Here is a 20,255-nt window from a genome sequence, read left to right as displayed (position 1 = left end):
TGACACTTGCGTCTTATGGCTGTGTCGTAAAGCAGATGAGGGAACTGACCCAAAAAGTAAACCAGAATAAGAGATTAATTTGCACCAGGATCAGTCCTCGATCTGGCTCACTAAACAGTCACATAAACTAAGTGCCAGCACAAAAGGCCAGGTGGAAAGGACTGCTACTCATAAGAGTTTTCCTTTCAGTGGCAACCTGAATTTAGGCATAAGTGACCCTATGCCTAGTTGGAACCAGGAGCTGTATGAACTGTGGCCTCTCCAAGACACCTCTTTAGGAAACTAAGGGTCCACATCTTCTGTCTTTGCACCGGCCTTACTACACTCCCTGGCATCCATGTTGAGCCCTGCAATACAAAATTAAAAATATCTCTGGAAGCAAAGATATGAGACTGTATTACAGCCAGAGAGAAATTAGAAGATACAGCCAGAGGATAAAAGACTAGACACTCCAGGAAGTATCATGCAGAAGGCTGTTCAAGGTGGTCAGAATAGTAAATGAGACATTAGCAACAGTCAAGTAATACATCAAGGCTATAAATAACTGTGAAATCTGGTATTAACAGTAATCATAAAACACAAAGGAGTGCTCAGAGATTCCTGTACACTTGAAATGCAAATTACTGCAGAGCTAAGGATAATTGTGACAACAAATTTAAAACCAAAATTAGATCTGATTTTCAGACACTATGAAGAAGTTTATATGAACTTTACCAAAAAGGTCTGAAATGTAACATATATATATATATATATATATATATTTGTATAGTTACTTGTGAAGTTTTCTCCTTGCATGTATTTCATTCCACTTACCTAGTTTAGAACACTGCCCTCAATTATTTACAATGATAAAATGGACTGGGTTAGGGTTTTCATAAAGTCCATTACAGCCATAAACCATACAGAGGGAATCAATAAATTCTATGTTATCTCCATACAGCATTCAGCATTTTGCTTTTTTCTTTTTTTTTTCATTTTGGTGAGTAACATGCCTGATGTAGTCAGTACACTTTTCACTGGATTTAATCTACAGGCACACATCGCAAGGCAAACATATGCCTTTTCCTTCACAAACAAAGTGCCATCAGACACCGCATCCGTGTTTGTAAATCATTTTCGAGATGCTGTGTTCTCACACGTGCAATCTGAGAGCAACAACATAAAACGAAATGTATCATTGTGAAACATATCACATTCATTACTTATGAAAAAAAAAAAAAAGGTGGAATGGCACAATCCACAGCTAGGTCTATGTTGTGCCCTGAATTCCTAAGCAGAACATCTCATCACAATGACTGAGCATTTCAGCCCAAAAAGGACCATGACTCTCTAGGGATCACAGGATTTGCAAGCGCATCAGAAATCCACGATGCATGCATGTGACAGACTTTGTTGGGAGTCCACCAGCTGGCTGAAAGAGACCAGCAACGTGTGCAGTTGGGCAGCTTAAAGTATTATTGCACATACAGAAAAAAAACCCTTCCTAAATCCACACTAATTTACCTTTAAAATAGTCCCCAAAACATAGCTTCCTGTTTAATAAAGTAAATTTGAAATAAAATGTCAGCTTAAAGCACTTCATTTGCACATCCTTAAGAGGATACGGCCTTCAGCATGGACCTGAGGAGATGTAGGTATTAGATAATAAAGGCACCTTTTCTTCATCTTTGATTATTAGATTGCAGTGGCACCTTGAAAGGCACAGTTTCTGTGTGAAATCCTGCTGTATGGCCTTGCCTTCCCAGGGTTCAAAACTGCAGATTAGGACAGCAACACAAGGAAATTGACTAAATCCTCCTTAATACACCTGTTTTCTTCATGAAGAAAATAAAGCTGCACTACATTGTAGAAAATATGCTTCCATGCCAGCACATGTGATGCCTGAAGGATAAACAGTAATAGGAAGAATAGAAATTTTAGTCCATTATGTAGCATAAAACTGGCTATAATGGGTTAGATCCAAGGGCCTTCTTGCTCAAAATCCTGTCTTCAATACTGCCTATAAAAGGATGCCAAAGGTCTTCCTTTGAATCAGACAAGCACAGATCCATCTAACAAAAGGCTATGAGGTGGCTACAAAGGGAAGAGAACTGATTTGGATATTACTAAGATAGATGGCAGGTGAGAATGATGAGATAGCACAGAATTGTAGTAACGTGTTTTCAGGAACTGAAGGAAGACAGAAGGTACACAGGACATGTAGTGGTATAATAATCTGCTCTTCTACGCTCACTAAAATTTCCCTGTTTCCCAGATTCTCTCTGTTTTCCATGGATATTATTACAGTGACTTCAAAGCCTCTTTGCAATTGTTTCATAAAGGTCCCATGCTATGTTCAACATGAGCAGTGGTAACCACACTGCCTTTGAACGGAAGTTCTCTAGTGCAAGGAATCTCTTGTTACCAACATGTGAACTACTTTGTAGTCAGACCCTGAAGCTTGCTGAGTGCAGGTACCCCAGAAGACAAAGAAGCAAAGCCAACAAAACCCAGAAACAACAGGTAGCCAACAGTAACATGTTTTTCAATAATTACTTTTGTGTTCTCTCTCCATCTTGGGATCCTTTGGGATCCGAACTGGGAGCTTTGCAAAGACAGAAAAGTTACATATACAACTTCTAATGACAAAATTAGTTTGAAGATACTTTCTCTAGTGAGTCTAATAAAATACAGTTAAATGTTATTATGCACTACATGTCATAAAATACAAAAATGGCTATTTTAAAGACAGAATTATTCCACTAATAAAATATACAGGAAGCTGAGTGATTATGCTATTCTACAACACTACTGGAGCATTAAAGTTCTTTGTAAAGTGATAAGCCAGCAACTGAGAGATTCTTATAGTTTTTTCTTTATTAGACAGAAATAGCATGCTCTATACAGGGTGCAGACACCATAAAGATATATATTTGAAAAATGAATTACCAAAGTTTTCTGTGGATTTTAGTTAGGTAACTGCAAGCATTCAGGGGTTGCAAACAAACTCTGATCTAGCCAAATGTGCAAGTCCCCAGATTTATACAGTGGTTCATTCCAATGCAGAAGTGGCAGACTGCTTTGTTAAATCCACCTGCAAGAGAAGTGTCATGTGACCCTTCTCCATAGAAAAGTGGCACTAATAAACCTTGAGGATATTAGAAATATTGAAAAGCATGTAGAAGCACAGTATTTTTCCATCCCTTTAAACAGCTCCTTTACACTTGCTTCGTTCTTATAATTCAGCAGAGTCAACAAGTATTTTCATTATTTAGTGAGGAGAATCAGAAAGCGTAAGGCAAAGAACACATAAGGACAGGTTTATCACTTCTCTCCATTTAAAATAGTCTTCTGCACTCTTGCCACTACTTTAGCTGTGATGTCATAGCAGCAGCTTTCAATTTTAAATACCAGGCGCTCACCCCTCAATAAATGCAAGGCAAGTTACATTACATCAACACAGTTTCCCTTTATTCCAAGGGAAAATTACTTCTCAAATTGATTTAGTATTCATACTTATGTACTACCAAATTATGTGTGGGGTGAATGAGCACTAAGGGGAAAGGAAAAGAAAGGAAAGACCATAAAGTAACAGTGGCACTCCACATTCATTCATCTGGAGACTGGGTACAATTATTAGTGGTCATGGTTGTGTGTCCTGGAATCTTCTCACTCTGTTCCTCCAGGTTGTATTCTGCTCTTCACAAGTACAAATTAGTTGACTCATTGCCTAATCTGAAGACAGGATTTTTCTTTTGATTTGCAAGAGTTTCAAATATGGCACTAATAGGTGTGGGAGTAAAATCCATGGTACCTATGTACATTTCAGCTTGTTTCCCAAAGAGATAAAATAGACTTGATGGAGCAATAACATTTCTTTCATAGACCACTCTTTCACTTCAAAATAAATCACCTAAAGTGATCTCAAGAAAATGACTTCTCTGTGCAAAGCCAGTTATGTCATTCATTAAGGTTTACTGGCTCCTCTATTTCAGTACTATGGTCAGAATCTACCCAAATTGGCACTGACTGTCAATGCTATTTCTCTGTATCCACAGTAGGAAAACCAGTACTTGAAGTGACACTCAAGCATGGTAAGCATGAATGAATGCTGACTTTTACTGAAGACCACTGTAGGCTAGTGAAATGAGTTGTGGCATCCTTTAACATAAAATTAATGAATCCTACTGTTATTCTAAAGCAGTCCTAAGTAAATGTTTAAAATCAGTGCTGAAGTAATTAGAATAAAGATTGTCAGAAGAAGCATAGAAATAAAAACATCATCCATTGTTTAACAGATTAATCAAGTTGAGTGAAACTGATATTTTAAGTGACTGTAACTAGTAATTTTTTAAGTGAGCATATGGAGACCATGTATGAAATTCAAATTTTGAAGTCTTCCATAGTTGTACAAAACCTGTTTTCTGAATTTAAGAATGTACATAAGCAGACTGAGTTGAAGTGGATATCATCAAATTGATGCATAAATGAGCGCCATGCTCTTAGTAGCTTTGAAAGGGGATCTATGGGAAAAGCAGTGATAGGCATCAGTGCCAGTGTGGTGAGCAATACAAGTATGCACTTTATAGACTAAATGGGAAAGACACAACACTAATCAGGATTTAACACAAAATAAATTAACTGGTAGGATCTTGAATGTCACAATTCAAAATCATGTTTGGGTATATAAACCTGAACATGTCTACCTGCAGAAGAAGAATATTTAACTTAAATTTTGAAAGCATTTTTGAGAGAATAACCTATAATGCATGGACTGGACCCAGAAAATACATGGAAAAGGCAACGCTGAAGGAGAGATCATAGGTTACAAAAAGCATTTGTACTTCTATTTTGATAAAATGGCAAAGTACTGCATAACATACTCAGAAAGTCTTGGGCCAGAAAGTGTGCACTGCACATTTTTTCTGTATAAATTTGTTGAGATAACCTACATATAGGGAAACTGTAAGAGTATATTTTCTTATTTGCTATGGCTACTGAGATTTAGCCAAAATTAGCCTAAAATGAGATGTAACAGTCAAATGAACTTTCACTAGCTCATCCCATTCTTTTGTCAGAAACACTTTGATAAACTGGAGGGATTTCAGAGAAAGAGGAGGTGCGATTGGGCAGCTACTAACAGACTGAAAAAAACCTGTCAAGAGAGGTAAATATTTTAAGTACTTGCACAACAACAGCCTACAAGTATTTGTTGGGCATTATCTCCACAGCAAAAGCACAATTTTTCCATAAAGTCAACTGTAGGAGAAGGGAGGTGAAAGTCATAATTTCTATTGTGTAACAAGGAATTCTTTTTCACAATGAAAAAATATTTCCAGATAGTGGATAGCTTCTACAAAACTAGCTTACACCAAACACAAGTAAGAGCTAATCCTTCACTGGCACAGTAGGCATAATGGATCATCTGTACCTCTAGTTCTTATGCATTTTCATATGACAACAAGGAAGTCAAAGAACCACATAGTGGTAAGAATCAATACAGAGGAGTATCGCAGAGGAAGGGAAAATAGAGTTTCACCTGCCTTGATTGGGATTGAAAGGAGATAGCAACAGTAACTTCACAGTGAGAATTCTGAAATCTCGCCATGCAGGGAACAGAGTTTTTTTATGAGGATCTGAAAATATTGTAAAATGTAGAAAATAACAGGAAGTATTTAGGGATTAAGATTAATTATGTGATTTACTATTACCCCTACCTTTAAAGTGTGGGGAGACACATATAGCATGTGCCTAGCAGAAAAGCAACAGTCTGGCTAACTACAGGTGTAACTTTATAAACATCAGCCTTTGCTGAGTAATAACTAAAATGTAAGTTATATAAGGAAATAGTTCTATAGGAAATAGGAAAATATAAGGGAAAAGAAACCCCATCAGCTGTTTCAACAGTGGCACAGACAGGGTAAATCTTGCACCACAGGGTGAACAACCAGACAGAAAGGCTCAACTAAGACCTTCACTGATACCTCCCCCACTCTGAATTTCTGATCCAGAAGAAAAACTTATATAGAATACTCAGCACCCTGTAATGGTTGATCATGCAAGTACTTTGATTTCAGTTTGGTTTTACACATGTAAATTGCCCTCCCAAATTAAAGCATCGACAAGTTTGGATCCTTCTTGCAATGACTAGCATTTAGATACTTAAGAAAATATATTCCTTTAACAGATGTAAAATTTGCACCTCAAAACTTTCACTGAATCTTCAGTGACTGTTGAACTTTGAAAAGAAGCACAACATATTTATTTGGAAATAGACTGCCCTCTTCTCTCCTTTTGTTCTTTTCTTCTCTATCAGAACAGTTAGAATAAGAGATACTGTTGCTAGCAGTTATATGTTATCATCTGTACTGTATGTAGGTTGATATCACACAGATAGGATCTTGTTGCCATTGCTTCTTGTTTTAGGGTGAGGGCATTATTTTAAGGGGAGGGGAAAGGCTGCTGAAACCTTAACAGAGATCACAGGTTTTATTGAGTTGTCCACAATGACCTGATCTTTTTTTCCTGGTATTTCTAAATTCATTTAGAACCCAATAGAAGTCATAAATATTTCTTTAAATGCCTGCTATCTTTCATTTGACATCGTGTCATCCAGTGTTATAGTTCTGATGGTTCCCTTTCAAAGTTCCCCATACAGCATGTTTTGGACTTGAGTACCCTAGCTAATTGTGCCATTTGCAGATGTTTCCATCTCACTGTCTAACTTTCTTTCCAATTCATTAATACACTTATTTAGTAACAACCATCATATCATGAAGCAATAGAGCAGCCCACTGTAATCTTTCAGCCATAGAGGAGAATGAGATGAGGAGGATGATATATTTTTACTTTGTACTTTGTCATCTAGACATTTTTACACCATGATGAGGATTTCCCTCTCCCCCAGTGAGCACTTAGCTTCCTTAACAGCTGTTCCTGTGGAGAAAACATTTTGAAGTCCAAAAATTATGTTAGATGATTCTCTTTTTCCTTCTTTATTTAATGCTGGGTTTTTGGTTGTGTTTTTTTTTTATTATTTTTTTATGAAAAAAAAAAGTGCAAAAAATAGCTAATAGAATTAATCTTTTACAGATAAAGCTCTGGTAACTACCATATTTGTGTTAGCATTCTTACTTTAAATAGAGCCTCCTCTAATTCGTTCCTCCTTCTATTTCTTTCTATTGCCCAGAAATATACTTCACTGGAATAATCTGAAACAGTTTTCAGAAAACTTGTCACAGTATTATTCAGTTCTTCAGTACTGAAGAATCAGTACTATTCAATATGTCAGTACAGAGAGCAAAACATGGCCACACCTATATAAGAAATACTTACAAACTCTATGACATTATGCCAAAAGTAATTTTGCTTACTGAAAGAACTGAGTGGTACTTTCCCTGTTGTGGACTACAAAGATTGAGACCTTTTAATTACCCTAATATCCACCTACAACAAGCAAAGCAACCAAGCAACTCTAATCAGAATCAAAATCCACAGACCAAATCACTTTTTGATTTTAACACTTCTGAACTTCTGCACAACTCTGAAGTCATCTCAGAAAAATTATGGCTTGTGGAACATGAAGGAAATGGCTGTATGTTCTCCAAACTGGAAGCTTGCATCTCCATACTGTTGGGGCAAAACCTCTTTGATGGTGATGGCTTTGTACCAGGTTTCAGTTCACCAAGAAGAGGTGCCTGGTTACGAGTTTTTAACAAAGGCTCTCTGACTCTCTTGGTCTACATTGTGGGTCTCACTCCCATCTTGGAAGCTTTATAGACTCAAACTGTAAATTTTACAGCTGAACCTTTTCCCACTCCTGTTAAACGTTACTCCAACAGTTGTGGGATTCTTGAAATTCACATCTAAATATTGCAATTTAAGATCACATAGCTGTTTGCCACATAATTTAATGAGTTAAGAGAACACTGCTCACATAAACACTTTAAATTTGTCATTTCTAAGGTGCAGAACACACAATTCAGAGCTTGCAGCATGTGGGAGTAATATGGATTTAAGCCAATTTTGAGCCCTCTTTATCCTGGGCTGCTCCTCAACTCCTCATGTAATTTAGCTGTTTCTAAGTCTGCCCATACCTTAACAAGGAGAGCCCAGCTACCCAAGAGTTCCAGTAGTGCCTGGCACTTCCCCGGTACGGTCAGCTGGGGTTCCTCAGTGTGCTAGGAAAACAGACTAATAGCCATTTCCTTCCTGCCTGCCTCAAGAGAGCTCTCCTTCAGATGGACCCAGAGCTTTTAGCACTCTGTCTGGCATCTCTGGTGGTCATTGTCACAGAAAAGAGCTAGGGCACAGGTGAGGATAAAGATGACAAGTGCACTTCTTCACCTTCATTATTAGAAAGTCAATGCTGCAGATTATTTAAAGAAAAAAGTCCAGAATTTTCCATCACTGTTAACCCTCCTACTTCATATGCCATATTCTCCTCCTTTTAGACAATGAAGGTCAACAAAGGCAATTCTAGTTTTATTTGTACAGTCAGTTTTACTTTCAGGACCCATTGAGCCTCAGCACTTGAATTTCAATCAGTGATGTTTATTTAAAACACCTTCATTACTGTGGTCTTTATATGTGCATACATTATGTAGCTTTTAATATTTATGACAATGAAAGAGTATTATTAAATGCATGTTATTATTTAATATACGATATGCATTAATTTAAAGAAGACCTGTGGGGCAAGCTGTGTATTTACTACATTAAAAATACAATGTGAAAACATCACACTGATAAAGAAAACACATTCCAATGCAATACACAGCCTCCAAACTGCGAGATGGTGCTTTTTAATTTAGAGCACAGAGGCTCAACATTTAAGTGTACTGCCCAAAAAGAACTTCTATAAATATATATGAAACAACTAGACATTCTTTTGGCCTTGTCTCTTGATCCTACTGATAATGACATCTAGCATGAGCTCAGACAAACCGTTTAATTGCCCAGTGCTCTTGCGTTTCACCACAGATGTCATGATACAGAAGGATGTCAGACTCCTAGGTATATTCAATTTGTCAGAAACTGTCTGTGGAAAAGTGGTAGAGGTGTATAAAAGGAGAAAGGCGCAAGGACATTTGTTTTCAGAGTAACAAATCTGAATGCTTTCCTGAGTACAAGTGCCCTTTTAAAGACCACATGGTGAGGTTACCAGGGAAGATGATAGACTTCTAAAAGTTAATGTATTCCCATGTGTTTCTAAGTATTCCCTAATGCTGATGAAAGTATTTGTAAAGCCTTATACATGGATGTATGTCACTTAAAGGTATGTCATACTTATTCCACTGAGATGTCCAGTGAATTTTTCATAATACTATGAATTGTAGTCCTGGTAGCGAATAGTTTTACTTTTATTTCATATACTTCTGATAGCTATATTTTTAAGTGAATGCCATTGAACTGCTGTATATAAAGTTGCCTCATATACTGATTATAGATCTCCTACAACAAATGATACAGGTTATCAAAAAGGCAACACTTCAAACAGCGAGTCTGCAAACCTTATTTGATAAAAATTACAAAAGGTATTTACATAATGTTTTTCATTTTATAATTATTCAATTTTTCTTCATGATCTTTTGCTGATTAACTTCAAACTGTTGCTGTGCAGTTTCAAGTAAACATTAATATTTATACTTATGAAGTTGATAAGACATGCAAGTACAAGGACTTTTAGAATTACAGAGTCAAATATTGTAGGATAATTTCTTTGTCTCATACATGTCCGTTAACGATTAATTTCTCCTTTGGCCTTGACAGTTCCTACTGCGAGCAAGGCCCATTTCTCTTGGCAGCTTGGGGTTTTCTTAATACTTCTTTCCGTATTTTTTTTATTTATTTATTTTATTAAATTAAACTATTATTTTGTCCCTGAAAGAAGTCAACTTTGTTAAAATTTCATTTGTATATTTTTTATACTTTCATGTCTCCTCTATAATGGTCTTTATTTGGGAAGCTTTGTTTAAAGGGTGCAGTATATGAAGTGCATTGACAAAAGCAACTGTAAATTGGGAGCTGACTTGTGTTAGTACAGTTCCATTATATGGAAAGGAGAATCGACTGATATGATCGGACTAGTCAGCAGATTCTTCCAACACAATTTCATAAATATTGTAAAATAACTGTAATTCCTTCTGATGAGAAATTAGTATCCTGTAAGTCAGGATTGTCTCTTAAAAGGCAATATTTTAAAATATTTTTCTTTTCCATCTCAAAACTGTCTATGAATATAATTCATTTCACTTTGTATTAATGCTACTCTTTGTGTAGAACAAAAGCTTTGGGAATACCTTAGATGAAGATCAAGACAAAGAATAAATAACAGTGTCACAACCACACTAAGAGCCTGTTTGGTTGTTCAGCCATTTAACTTATAGGAAATAACTTTATACACCAAGCTTTAATTTTGACAGCACATAATAACATTACTTGTAACTCATACCATAAATATACACATTGTCTGGTTTTTTATGGGATAGAAAAGGCAGTGTTCATGTATAGAACAGAGATGCAAAAATTCTCCTCAAAACAAGAATCTGGATACAAATCTTCAAACTCCATTTGGGTGCTGAATATGCTGATCTCCCTAACACAAAATCTAAGGTTAAGATTTTGGTATCTTACAATGTAGATGCTACTGTTTTAACAGATTCCATATTCTGCAGATATTTTCATAGGTCTAAAAACTTTGAAGCAGCTAAATTTTCTTTAAGGAGGTGTAAACTTATAATGACTTGAATAGTTTAGTGATATTTAGTGAATTAATGAGATATTCCATTATTATGCATCATGTGGAACTACTGTTACACTCTGGAAGGGACCAATAGACCACCATTCTGTGTCTGGAAGTGATCAGCAGTCAATAACTTCATTCTCTCATAAAGCACTTTATTTTAAAAAGGAAGAAGTTCTGTAACCTCAACAAGTCCTCAGTGCATGGTTTGAATCAGAAATACTGCTACTTCTAGCACCACTGCACATACTGTTCCTATTCACGCAAATGTTTAACATTCTTGATTCTAAGTAGGAATTTCCCTAAATTAAGTTTTGTGGTAACAGGCTGCAGATTAATTACAGTTCATGTAAAAGCTGAGGTTATCTTATTCTGCTTGATTCAGACTTTTGAGTGGTTTATATTTGTTATTTATGTAAATAAACTGAGCAGAAGCAAAGGAAGAGCAGCCGCATAAGCTAAATTCTCCTTTCTGATGACACTGTGCAGTAGTAATATGGCTATACCATAATCATTCAGTGCTTATTGTCTTAGACTAGACTGAACTAACAACCATCATTAGATATATCACCTACACCACCTGTGTTGGTATTAGAATCATAGAACAGTTAGGGTCGGAAAGGACCTTAAGATCATCAAGTTCCAACCCCCCTGCCATGAGCAGGGACACCTCACACTAAACCATGCCACCCAAGGCTTTGTCCAACCTGGCCTTGAACACCGCCAGGTATGGAGCGTTCACAACCTCCCTGGGCAACCCATTCCAGTGCCTCACCAGCCTAACAGGAAAGAACTTCTTCCTTGTATCCAATCTAAACTTCCCCTGTTTAAGTTTGAACCCATTACCCCTTGTCCTGACACTACAGTCCCTAATGAGGAGTCCCTCCACAGCATTCTTATAGGCCCCCTTCAGATACTAGTTTTCTGAAATTCATGTATTTAGAAGTGTTCAAAAAAAGAAACAGGAGATAAATACTGAACATTCTAATTGGCAAAATAATTTTAGCATGTTTCAATCTTCACCAAAATCAGCTCACCTCATTAATTTAAAAATTAATTTACAACTACTTAGTTGGGTAAAATCCTTCATCCCACCTCATTGTGCCTTAGAAACTTCCTCATCACTTTGGCTTTAATATAAAGCACTTTTGCACTGAGGAAAATTAATTTCACTTTAGAGAAAAGCATGAAATTTATACTGCTTGAGAATATCTACTTCGTCTATTCAACTGCCCTCTCAAGTCAGTGATGTGAGAGGGGCAAAGCACAGATTAGAATACAAGACCTTCATGCTCATAGTTTCTGGCTATTCTAAGCCTATTTTTCTGTCGTAGTCTTCACAGGACTTTCACTTGTTACTGAAAAGACCTTCCCATGCAAGCACTTTGTCCAAAGCAACTTTTTCACATAAAAATGTTTTTTATTGATATATCGATCATCTTTGAAACAACCAAGCAAACACTGATATCCCAGAAAATTCCAAACTTCACTTTCTAAAATCACACCACAGAAATAGCTGAAATACCATGGTGAGTTGACCCCGGCTAGAAACTTTCTTCATGCCCTCACACTGGATTTTCAGTTTATCTTTACCTTTGAATTCTGTGGATTCATAATGCTCAAGGGTGTGGGATAATTTCAGATGTTTTCAGTATGTCTGGAATGTGTGCAACCCTCAACTATCACTCTTCAGATTTACCAGCCTTCAAATTTATATGTCGTTTTTTTGCTTAACCCCCCACCCCGCAACTGAACAGGCAATGCAAAATCCTATTCCCACAAGGCCTTCTGTTTATTTAAAAATATGAATTTTTCCTGTGAATCTTTCTTTTTTAAAATAAATTTAGCTTTTATTCTCTAATACACAACAGTTAATATTTTAGCTACCAAGACGTAACAAGGTGGGTGAAACAAAGCAGTGCCAAGGTACATCTTCATGTCCTTCCCCCTTCATCTTGCAAGTTCCTTTGTTTCTTCCACCTTCCTGAACTCTTCTGCCTACATGCCGAGTCCCTTCTCTAAGTACGAATTCACAGCCACTACAGTCCCATTCCCTCTGTCCTCTCTTTTTCTCTGCTTTTCTCTTCAATTTCCTTCCTCCTTTTACACGCTCTGATGCTTCTTTTCACGTAACAATTCATCCCCCCCATTCCTTTCTTCCACACAGATACACTCTGTGCCTCTTTCTGTTTTCTTCATTGATTAGTTCAGGTGTGAAGGTTTGGTTTGGACCATTCATTTCTCAAATTTATGAACACATATTGATAAATATTTTAAAAAAGAAATATTGTCTTTATAAAGTAATATTGCAGCTAGTTCTGCAGTATTTGCTCTGTATTTGGTAAATTTCTTTTTAGTGACTTAAATCACAGATTTCCAGAAGTTACAAATTACTTAAGTCCGGTGAAAATTTTGCAATGGTAATCTCTGAGATCTCCCCTTTAAAAGCCCATTCTACAGAACTTTAAGACATGAGACCTTTAATTTACCTTTGAATAGATACTGAGTATGAGTGTTTTGGGGAAAAGAAGTCTTGAAGAAAGGAAAAGCATTGCCAATTCATTATTTAAAGAGTAAAGTTTAACTAAGAATTTTATTTCTTAAATATTTTCACATCACACCTTACTGACTTGTTAGAGTTCAAGTTCCATCAGAAAATTCCTTACCAAGCTGTTTTTGCAGATTTGCATTAAATCCCCAATGAAACTTCTGACTGCAAATAAATTAAAGGACCAATCAATAAAAACGAAAAACAGTCTTGCAAATCATGTTGCCTACTAAGAACTGTCATTACATTAGAGTCAAATTAAATTACACAGTAACAAGTAACAGCCGCTCCTGTTGTTCCTGTATGAGAAGGTATCTTTAACACAAACCTCCACCTGCCTGAAGATTCATGCAGTCTGATGTTTGCTCTGGACTTCCAGGGTCAGCCCTTGGTAAGGGTTACCACGTCCTTGGCTACTGGCTTAGTGAACTGTGTGGGTCCCCCCCCATGGCCTTGAATCAAAGCCCTTATCCACTTTGGTATTTCTAGCAGTTCGCACAGCTAATAAACAATTCATTCATTAGGAAAACAGCATGTTTACTTCCATAGACCAATACTTGGGACTTTTTTAGCCAAAAAAACTCTCAACCTGACTCATAGTTGTGTTCTGTTTTTTTTTGGGGGGGCACAACACTGCCTGTACCTGTCCTTGGTGGGGCAGCAGCAGCTGTGAGAGCCATCAGCCACCAACATGGGTTCCTGAGTGATGGTGCCTGCTGGTGCTAAGGGCAGAGGTATGACAGGTTAGGCAGTGCTTACTCCCAGCTCTTGCCTTTACAGCAGGAGGCTGGGAACAACACAGTCTCCCACTGTAGAGAACTAGTCCTGCAGTACAGCGTAAGAGGTGTGAATGAGTCACATGTCTCCTTCGAGCACCTGCATGGTTGACAGCAGCATCAATAGATGTATCAGGTGTGCAAATTACTTTCTGCATGAGTTTTTGTCCTCAGTCTGGGCACAGGATAAAGCTCTAAACTGAATTTTGCTTTTAATGAATTTTACTAGTCACTCAAATTTTTCAAAGTTGCACATGTCTCTAACACTATTGTTTATATTGTCTTGCTTGACAACAGCAAGAGGAGAGAAATTATGGCACTATTGTCTCGTAAAAGTGGCTAAGAATATATTAGCACTAAATATTTATCTAAGAGTCTCACATTCAGAAGCACAACCTAGATGCAGCACCAACCAGTTTATATATTTAACATCCTGCAATTGCATATTTCATTATGAGCTTATGGTCAAAAAGCTGTAAAAATGCCTTTGCACCTGAGGTTTCTCTCTTAAAACTTGTCCACATGTAAATCAACCAGATGCAATCTCCTAAATGCCAAGGTATTTTGGGAAAAAGGTAGGATCACTTCAAAATGTTACATTAACTATGAGTTAGGTTCTTAAACTTGCCACTAAAATTCTCATTTTGGCCATTCTTGTACAGTTATACTTCAAGACTGAAATAATAATAAAGATAAGTCTAAGTTCTCCTTATACCAGAAGCTAAATGCTTCATGACAATACAGTATTTTATAATAATGACTCTCAAAACCCCTTTTATCACCACAGGAATCATGTATTTCACAAGTCACATCCTAAGGAAATGCCATCTAAAGACAAAAAATATATTTCTAACAAAAACCTCCCTGTGGCTGTAGCTAGTCTGCCAGCTGTGGTGTTTCAGATGGACTCAAGCATACAGCCATGTCTCCAAGCTTGTGTAAGCCATAAACAATATAGGCTGACTATTACTGAGAATTTTCAGACACTGCTTTCCTACACAGCCAACGAAGAGACACAAAAGGCAGTATGTGAATTAGGTGGTTTAAGCTTAGTTCTTTACAATATACAACCTGGAAATAAGTATTTGGGCAGTAGGGCTGAAGAAATTAGAAATTAATATGGTAAGATAAATACCGCTGGATAAATGAAGCCTAACTGTAGATCAGAAGTTGTGATCATTTGGACAAAGGAGCAAAGCACGTTACTTAGCATAGAGCTGAATAGCTACATAGGTCCACTGCTCTCCATGCCCGAGCTCACAAAGATGTCCCTGTATAGTAATAACAGCTACAGCAGTGGCCCTCAAACAGGGCGGTATGGATGCATAGCTGCTGCTTGAACCTCTTTGCCACTAAGATTGGTGACTTTGGCACAACTTCCTGAAAAATGCCTTCTCTAAAGGCCTGAACTCTGCTGTGAAAAGCCCTTTTCAGCAGCTCAGCTACAATTTAGTTCAGCTTAGTAGAAATTATACTTTAATAGAAGTTTTATGCCCCAAACATCCTCCACCCCATAAAATGTTCAACTGACTCAGGAGAATCTGCGGCTTCTAAGATCTTGCAGAGTAAATCCCCTTCAGCTGTATAAACTGAGTGTATTTGGGCTTTTTGAAGAGGCGGAGAGCCTGGAGATAGAAGTACCCTCAAAAGTTGCAAGATTCGTGAGACTCGTTATGACACAGTGTAGCAGTCAAGGATCATCAAACCAGGACACATGAATACTAGGGGCATGTTCAAGCCATGTCTCCAGCTCTTCTGATCACAGGCTACCATGGAATCTACTTCCAGACCCAGATTGAACATCTTTCTTGGCTAACTTACCAGGAAACCAACTATTGACAGGGCTCTGGTGAGCTCCAAAAGTCTAAAAGGGAAGTTCTTTCAACTGATGTGAGTTTATTATGGGAAAGTTCTGATGATGTTTTCCTAACACAGGAAGTTAACAAATTTTTTTAGCAAATGAATAGAAATGAGAAAAAAATTTGGGGTTGTGTTCTTTTCTCCATATCAGTGTAGCGCATGCAAAAATCCCAACAGTATACATGCATGAACATACATTATAAAACATTTCCGAGGCTGACAGTCATATTTACTCATATGTGTAAATCTGTTTTGATACCACAGTTACCACAAGGCTGGGTGCATGTTAGGAAAAAGTGAGCCTATAAAAGCATTATAAGTGCTTTTATTGTCCAGAGACTTTGCTTGAAAAAAATTACAGTCACACAGAGCTTGGCCAAAGCCAACCCCATGGTCTTAAGCCACATCTACAAAAGTGATAGTACCTAAAAGCTTATTCTCCTTTCTAATTTGGAAAGTTGAAACAGAGAGGCCTCATGGAGAATTTGATTTGAGTGATGTTTTGCTTTCTTCTAACCTTATAACCATGGCAGTGATCCCCCTCTTCTTTCAATCCATCAGGGTATTCCTATATTCCTAGTCCATCCCTGTCACCAGTACATCTGCAATGCTCTACATTTTTGCCACGATTATCATGATATCAAGAAATGATAAATCAAGTAAGGACCAGTGGGGGAATATGTCTAAACAAAAAGTATATGGAGACAGAGAAAGAAGAATGAAGGGACCTGCATTTCCCAGGAAAACCACAGATAAACCCAGATAAATCATTCTTAACCATGGAGATAAAGCTTTAGTTGAGGAGACTTGTAATATTCAGATAAAGGCAATGTATGTGCATAACATATGCTAAATGCATACAAGAAAACAGAAAATGTATCTACCCCTCCTTTTTACCCAACCACTAAAGCAAAGTAGGTACTACACAAGGCTGTTGACTCTTAATAAAGAGATTACTCTGCTGTTCTGTATTTGTATCCTTTTGCTGAGGCTCTTGGTGCAAAGGCTGGAGCATACCTGAGACAGTCTTACTCAAGCCAAACAACTACCTTAGTCAGAAAGCCTCAAAGTACAGTTTTTTAAGGGTGAGATCTTTATATGGAAAAAGAAGTGCAAAAAAGGCAGTACAGAGCAATGGAATCCATGCCTATTTAACTGTAAAATCAAGTAACATGTCAAACACATTTGCAAACAAGGGATAAGGAGCAAGGTGTCTCTGAACAAATGGGAATGTCAGGATAGAGAAGCATGATCTTTGACTCTTATTCATTAAAACTTAAACAGGGGAAGTTTAAATTGGATATAAGGAAGAAGTTCTTTACTGTAAGGGTGGTGAGGCACTGGAACAGGCTGCCCAAGGAAGCTGTGAATGCTCCATCCCTGGCAGTGCTCAAGGCCAGGTTGGACAGAGCCTTGGGTGGCATGGTTCAGTGTGAGGTGTCCCTGTCCATGGCAGGGGGGTTAGAACTACGTGATCTTGGCATCCTTTCCAACCCTAACTATTCTATGATTCTATAGCAAATATTCTTGAAAAGATTTCATCAGTGCAAGGTTTGCTCTTACTGCTTCTGGAAGTAGCATGAAAGAAGTAGTGGAGGGAACAAAATAGTAAGAATTTGCCTAAAATTTTTGTATAAATTATGTAATTTATAATAAAATACAGTTGGAATATCCAGAAGACTTATAAAAAATTAATCTCTACCAAAAAGATCACTCTGATGTAAATATTTTTGCTATGTGAGAAAAGACAAAGCTGAAACAGTTTAACTCTTCCGTACTATGTAATGCAAAAGCAGTGGTTTTTCAATCTTCTATTTAACTGCTATAGAAGCAATATTCACATCTAAACAGGCCCTGCCAGAAGTATTTAATTTTAGTTTTATTAAAAATACCAGAAGCCACTCTTAATAGATAAATGAATGTCAGATGAAACCACATCCAAAAAAATCTGAAAAATTTCAAGTGCACTCCTATTCCAACTTCATCAGTCAAGCAACCTACCACAGGTCTCTTGCTGAAGAGTTTCAATGAACAAGTTCTAGAGATTGCTAACAGCTGTTTGGCATTTTTTAAGGACAGATTTGTAAGAAAAACCTTCTCTGGAGTTGCTTTTAAATATTTTACTACATTCTTTACCTAAAAATCTCTAAAGAATTTCAATTTACTTCTCTTTTAAGAGGAATTTAAAAGAATTATAGAATCACAGAATCACACAGTCATAGAATCATAGAAATACAGAGTAGTTAGGGTTGGAAAGGACCTTGAGATCAAGTGAAAATTAGCATTTTCTTATGTCAAAGCTGAATGAGAAAACCAGAAAGTGCACCAGCTACAGAGAAAAAACATTTTATAATGACTTTCAAATTTCATAATGTAAACCTATGGGATTATTTATAACAGTTTAAAATATGCCATAGCAACTATATTGACCCACATTCACTCGTGTATTTTTGACTGTTCTGTGCTATTTCAACAGCATAAAATTACTGAAAACTTGTTTTACCTACTCTGGTGAACTGGATTAATGGCAGTTTTATTTCATAGAAAGGTCTCAAAATGGCTGGGCCTAAAACACGCAAGCTCTGTTAGTGCATCCAATGCACATTTACTAATTCAGAAACATCCCTTTAACTCTGTTTTCTTTGGATGTGCCTCTGGACACAGGCACTGTGTGCTGCAGAAGGAAATCCAAACACTCCCTAGCTCTCTGAAGTGACTTAGCTCTTGAGACAAACAAGATCTGGCACTAAAGCAGGTTTTTGCTGCACTATAACTTTCTCTGTTGGAAACCAGGGTTACACTTGGATCACACTTAATCTTTACCAAGAAAATTGTGGGAAGCAAAAGAGTGTTGGGCAGGTCAGTGTCTCTGCAGCCAGTTTCTCTGTAGCACCAAACTTGTGAAGTGCTGCGGACCTGTGTCTCCCAAGGAAACCACTGGGAGTTGCAGATTGGTTAGATCTCAAGATTTTCTGAAATATCCAAATAGATATTTCTTCTATATGCAAGAAGCAAAGTAAAGGTACAAGTGTGATAACATTATGACTTACAGAAACAAACACTGTTAAATATGCCCTAGATGGGAACACATCCATGTATAGCCACATTACAAAGTGCATCTATTTCCTACAGAAGCACCATAGCCATGTAATGCTGAGTACTGTGTGACTAAGATTCCAACCGCATTGTAAAGTTAAAAAATGTCAGACTTTGCCGAAAACAGACAATATGTTTTATGATTTTAAAATGAACTCGCAGAAGACCTAACTCCATCCAGCTGTTCTTATACGGGTTTTTTTTTCCCTTTATTTTTCATTCTCTACCTTAATCCACTTCAAAATTACCTCACAATCTCATTCATTTTTGCTTGTAACTTGATAACTCCTACCAAAACAATGTATTGCACATTACAGGGCAAAAAGCTTGAATTAACCGAGAAAGAAATACAGAAAATGTCTGTTCATTGAAGCTGGTGACGCTGCAGTGAAAATTTGCATGGCAGCCTGCAACCATGCCTGACAGAATTACAGATTTATCAGGCATTTGAAGGACAGATGAAACATTCCCACATTTTCTGCATCAGTCACTTCTATTTGGTTCAGTTTAGTATAAACAATCCCCCTTATTTTGCAACTAATTGAAGAATTAATATAAAAGGATTGAACACCTGTTGCTCTGTTGGCAGAAAACAGCAATTATGAGGTTTCTTTGCAGTGGACTTAAACTACAAAAACAAAAAATTGAAATAGAAAAAGAAGAAAACATACTGGTGACCAGCATCCTTTTGAATCAGCAGAGGATATTACAGTTTTCATTCAGATTGTGAGTGGTCCCTGCTAAGCTTCATTAGTTGATGGTCTCCTCTCTATCCCTGCCTCCCCCTCCGCCATTAAGCCACTGCCTCTTAAGCATTTTCCATTACCTTGGAGTAGCTCTGATTCACTCAACCTGCTCTTTCCTTCTCCCCATACACTTTAAGACAGGCTTAAAATCCATTGTACATCCACCTAACTGTCATGCAGATCTTCTTTAGTAATTTCCTATTACAAACATTAACCACTGAAAATAAATGTCACTAGAAAGAGAGACTAAAGCCATTTTCATCTCCTCTTTTTATTCCTTATCTAGGAAAGTGGCTAGTTAAGCCTCAAGCTGAGGTAGAGTGAGTCAAACATAGGGTCCTCTAAGCAAGTGATTTTTTGAATAGGAAGGGAAAAGGAAAACAATAACCAAAGCACAAGCCAGCATCAAATCCACTTAAAATAAACATTAAGTTTCTACCCTGATGCAAAACTTAAAACAATTAAACGTTGGAAACCACCACATTTTGTTATGGTCACCTGCAAGA

The sequence above is a fragment of the Pezoporus occidentalis genome, unplaced genomic scaffold (assembly GCF_034315485.1).
Source record: "Pezoporus occidentalis ecotype Australia unplaced genomic scaffold, CSIRO_AGI_Poc_V1 ctg24, whole genome shotgun sequence".
In the NCBI taxonomy this organism is placed as follows: domain Eukaryota; kingdom Metazoa; phylum Chordata; class Aves; order Psittaciformes; family Psittacidae; genus Pezoporus; species Pezoporus occidentalis.
This window is presented reverse-complemented; position numbering follows the sequence as displayed.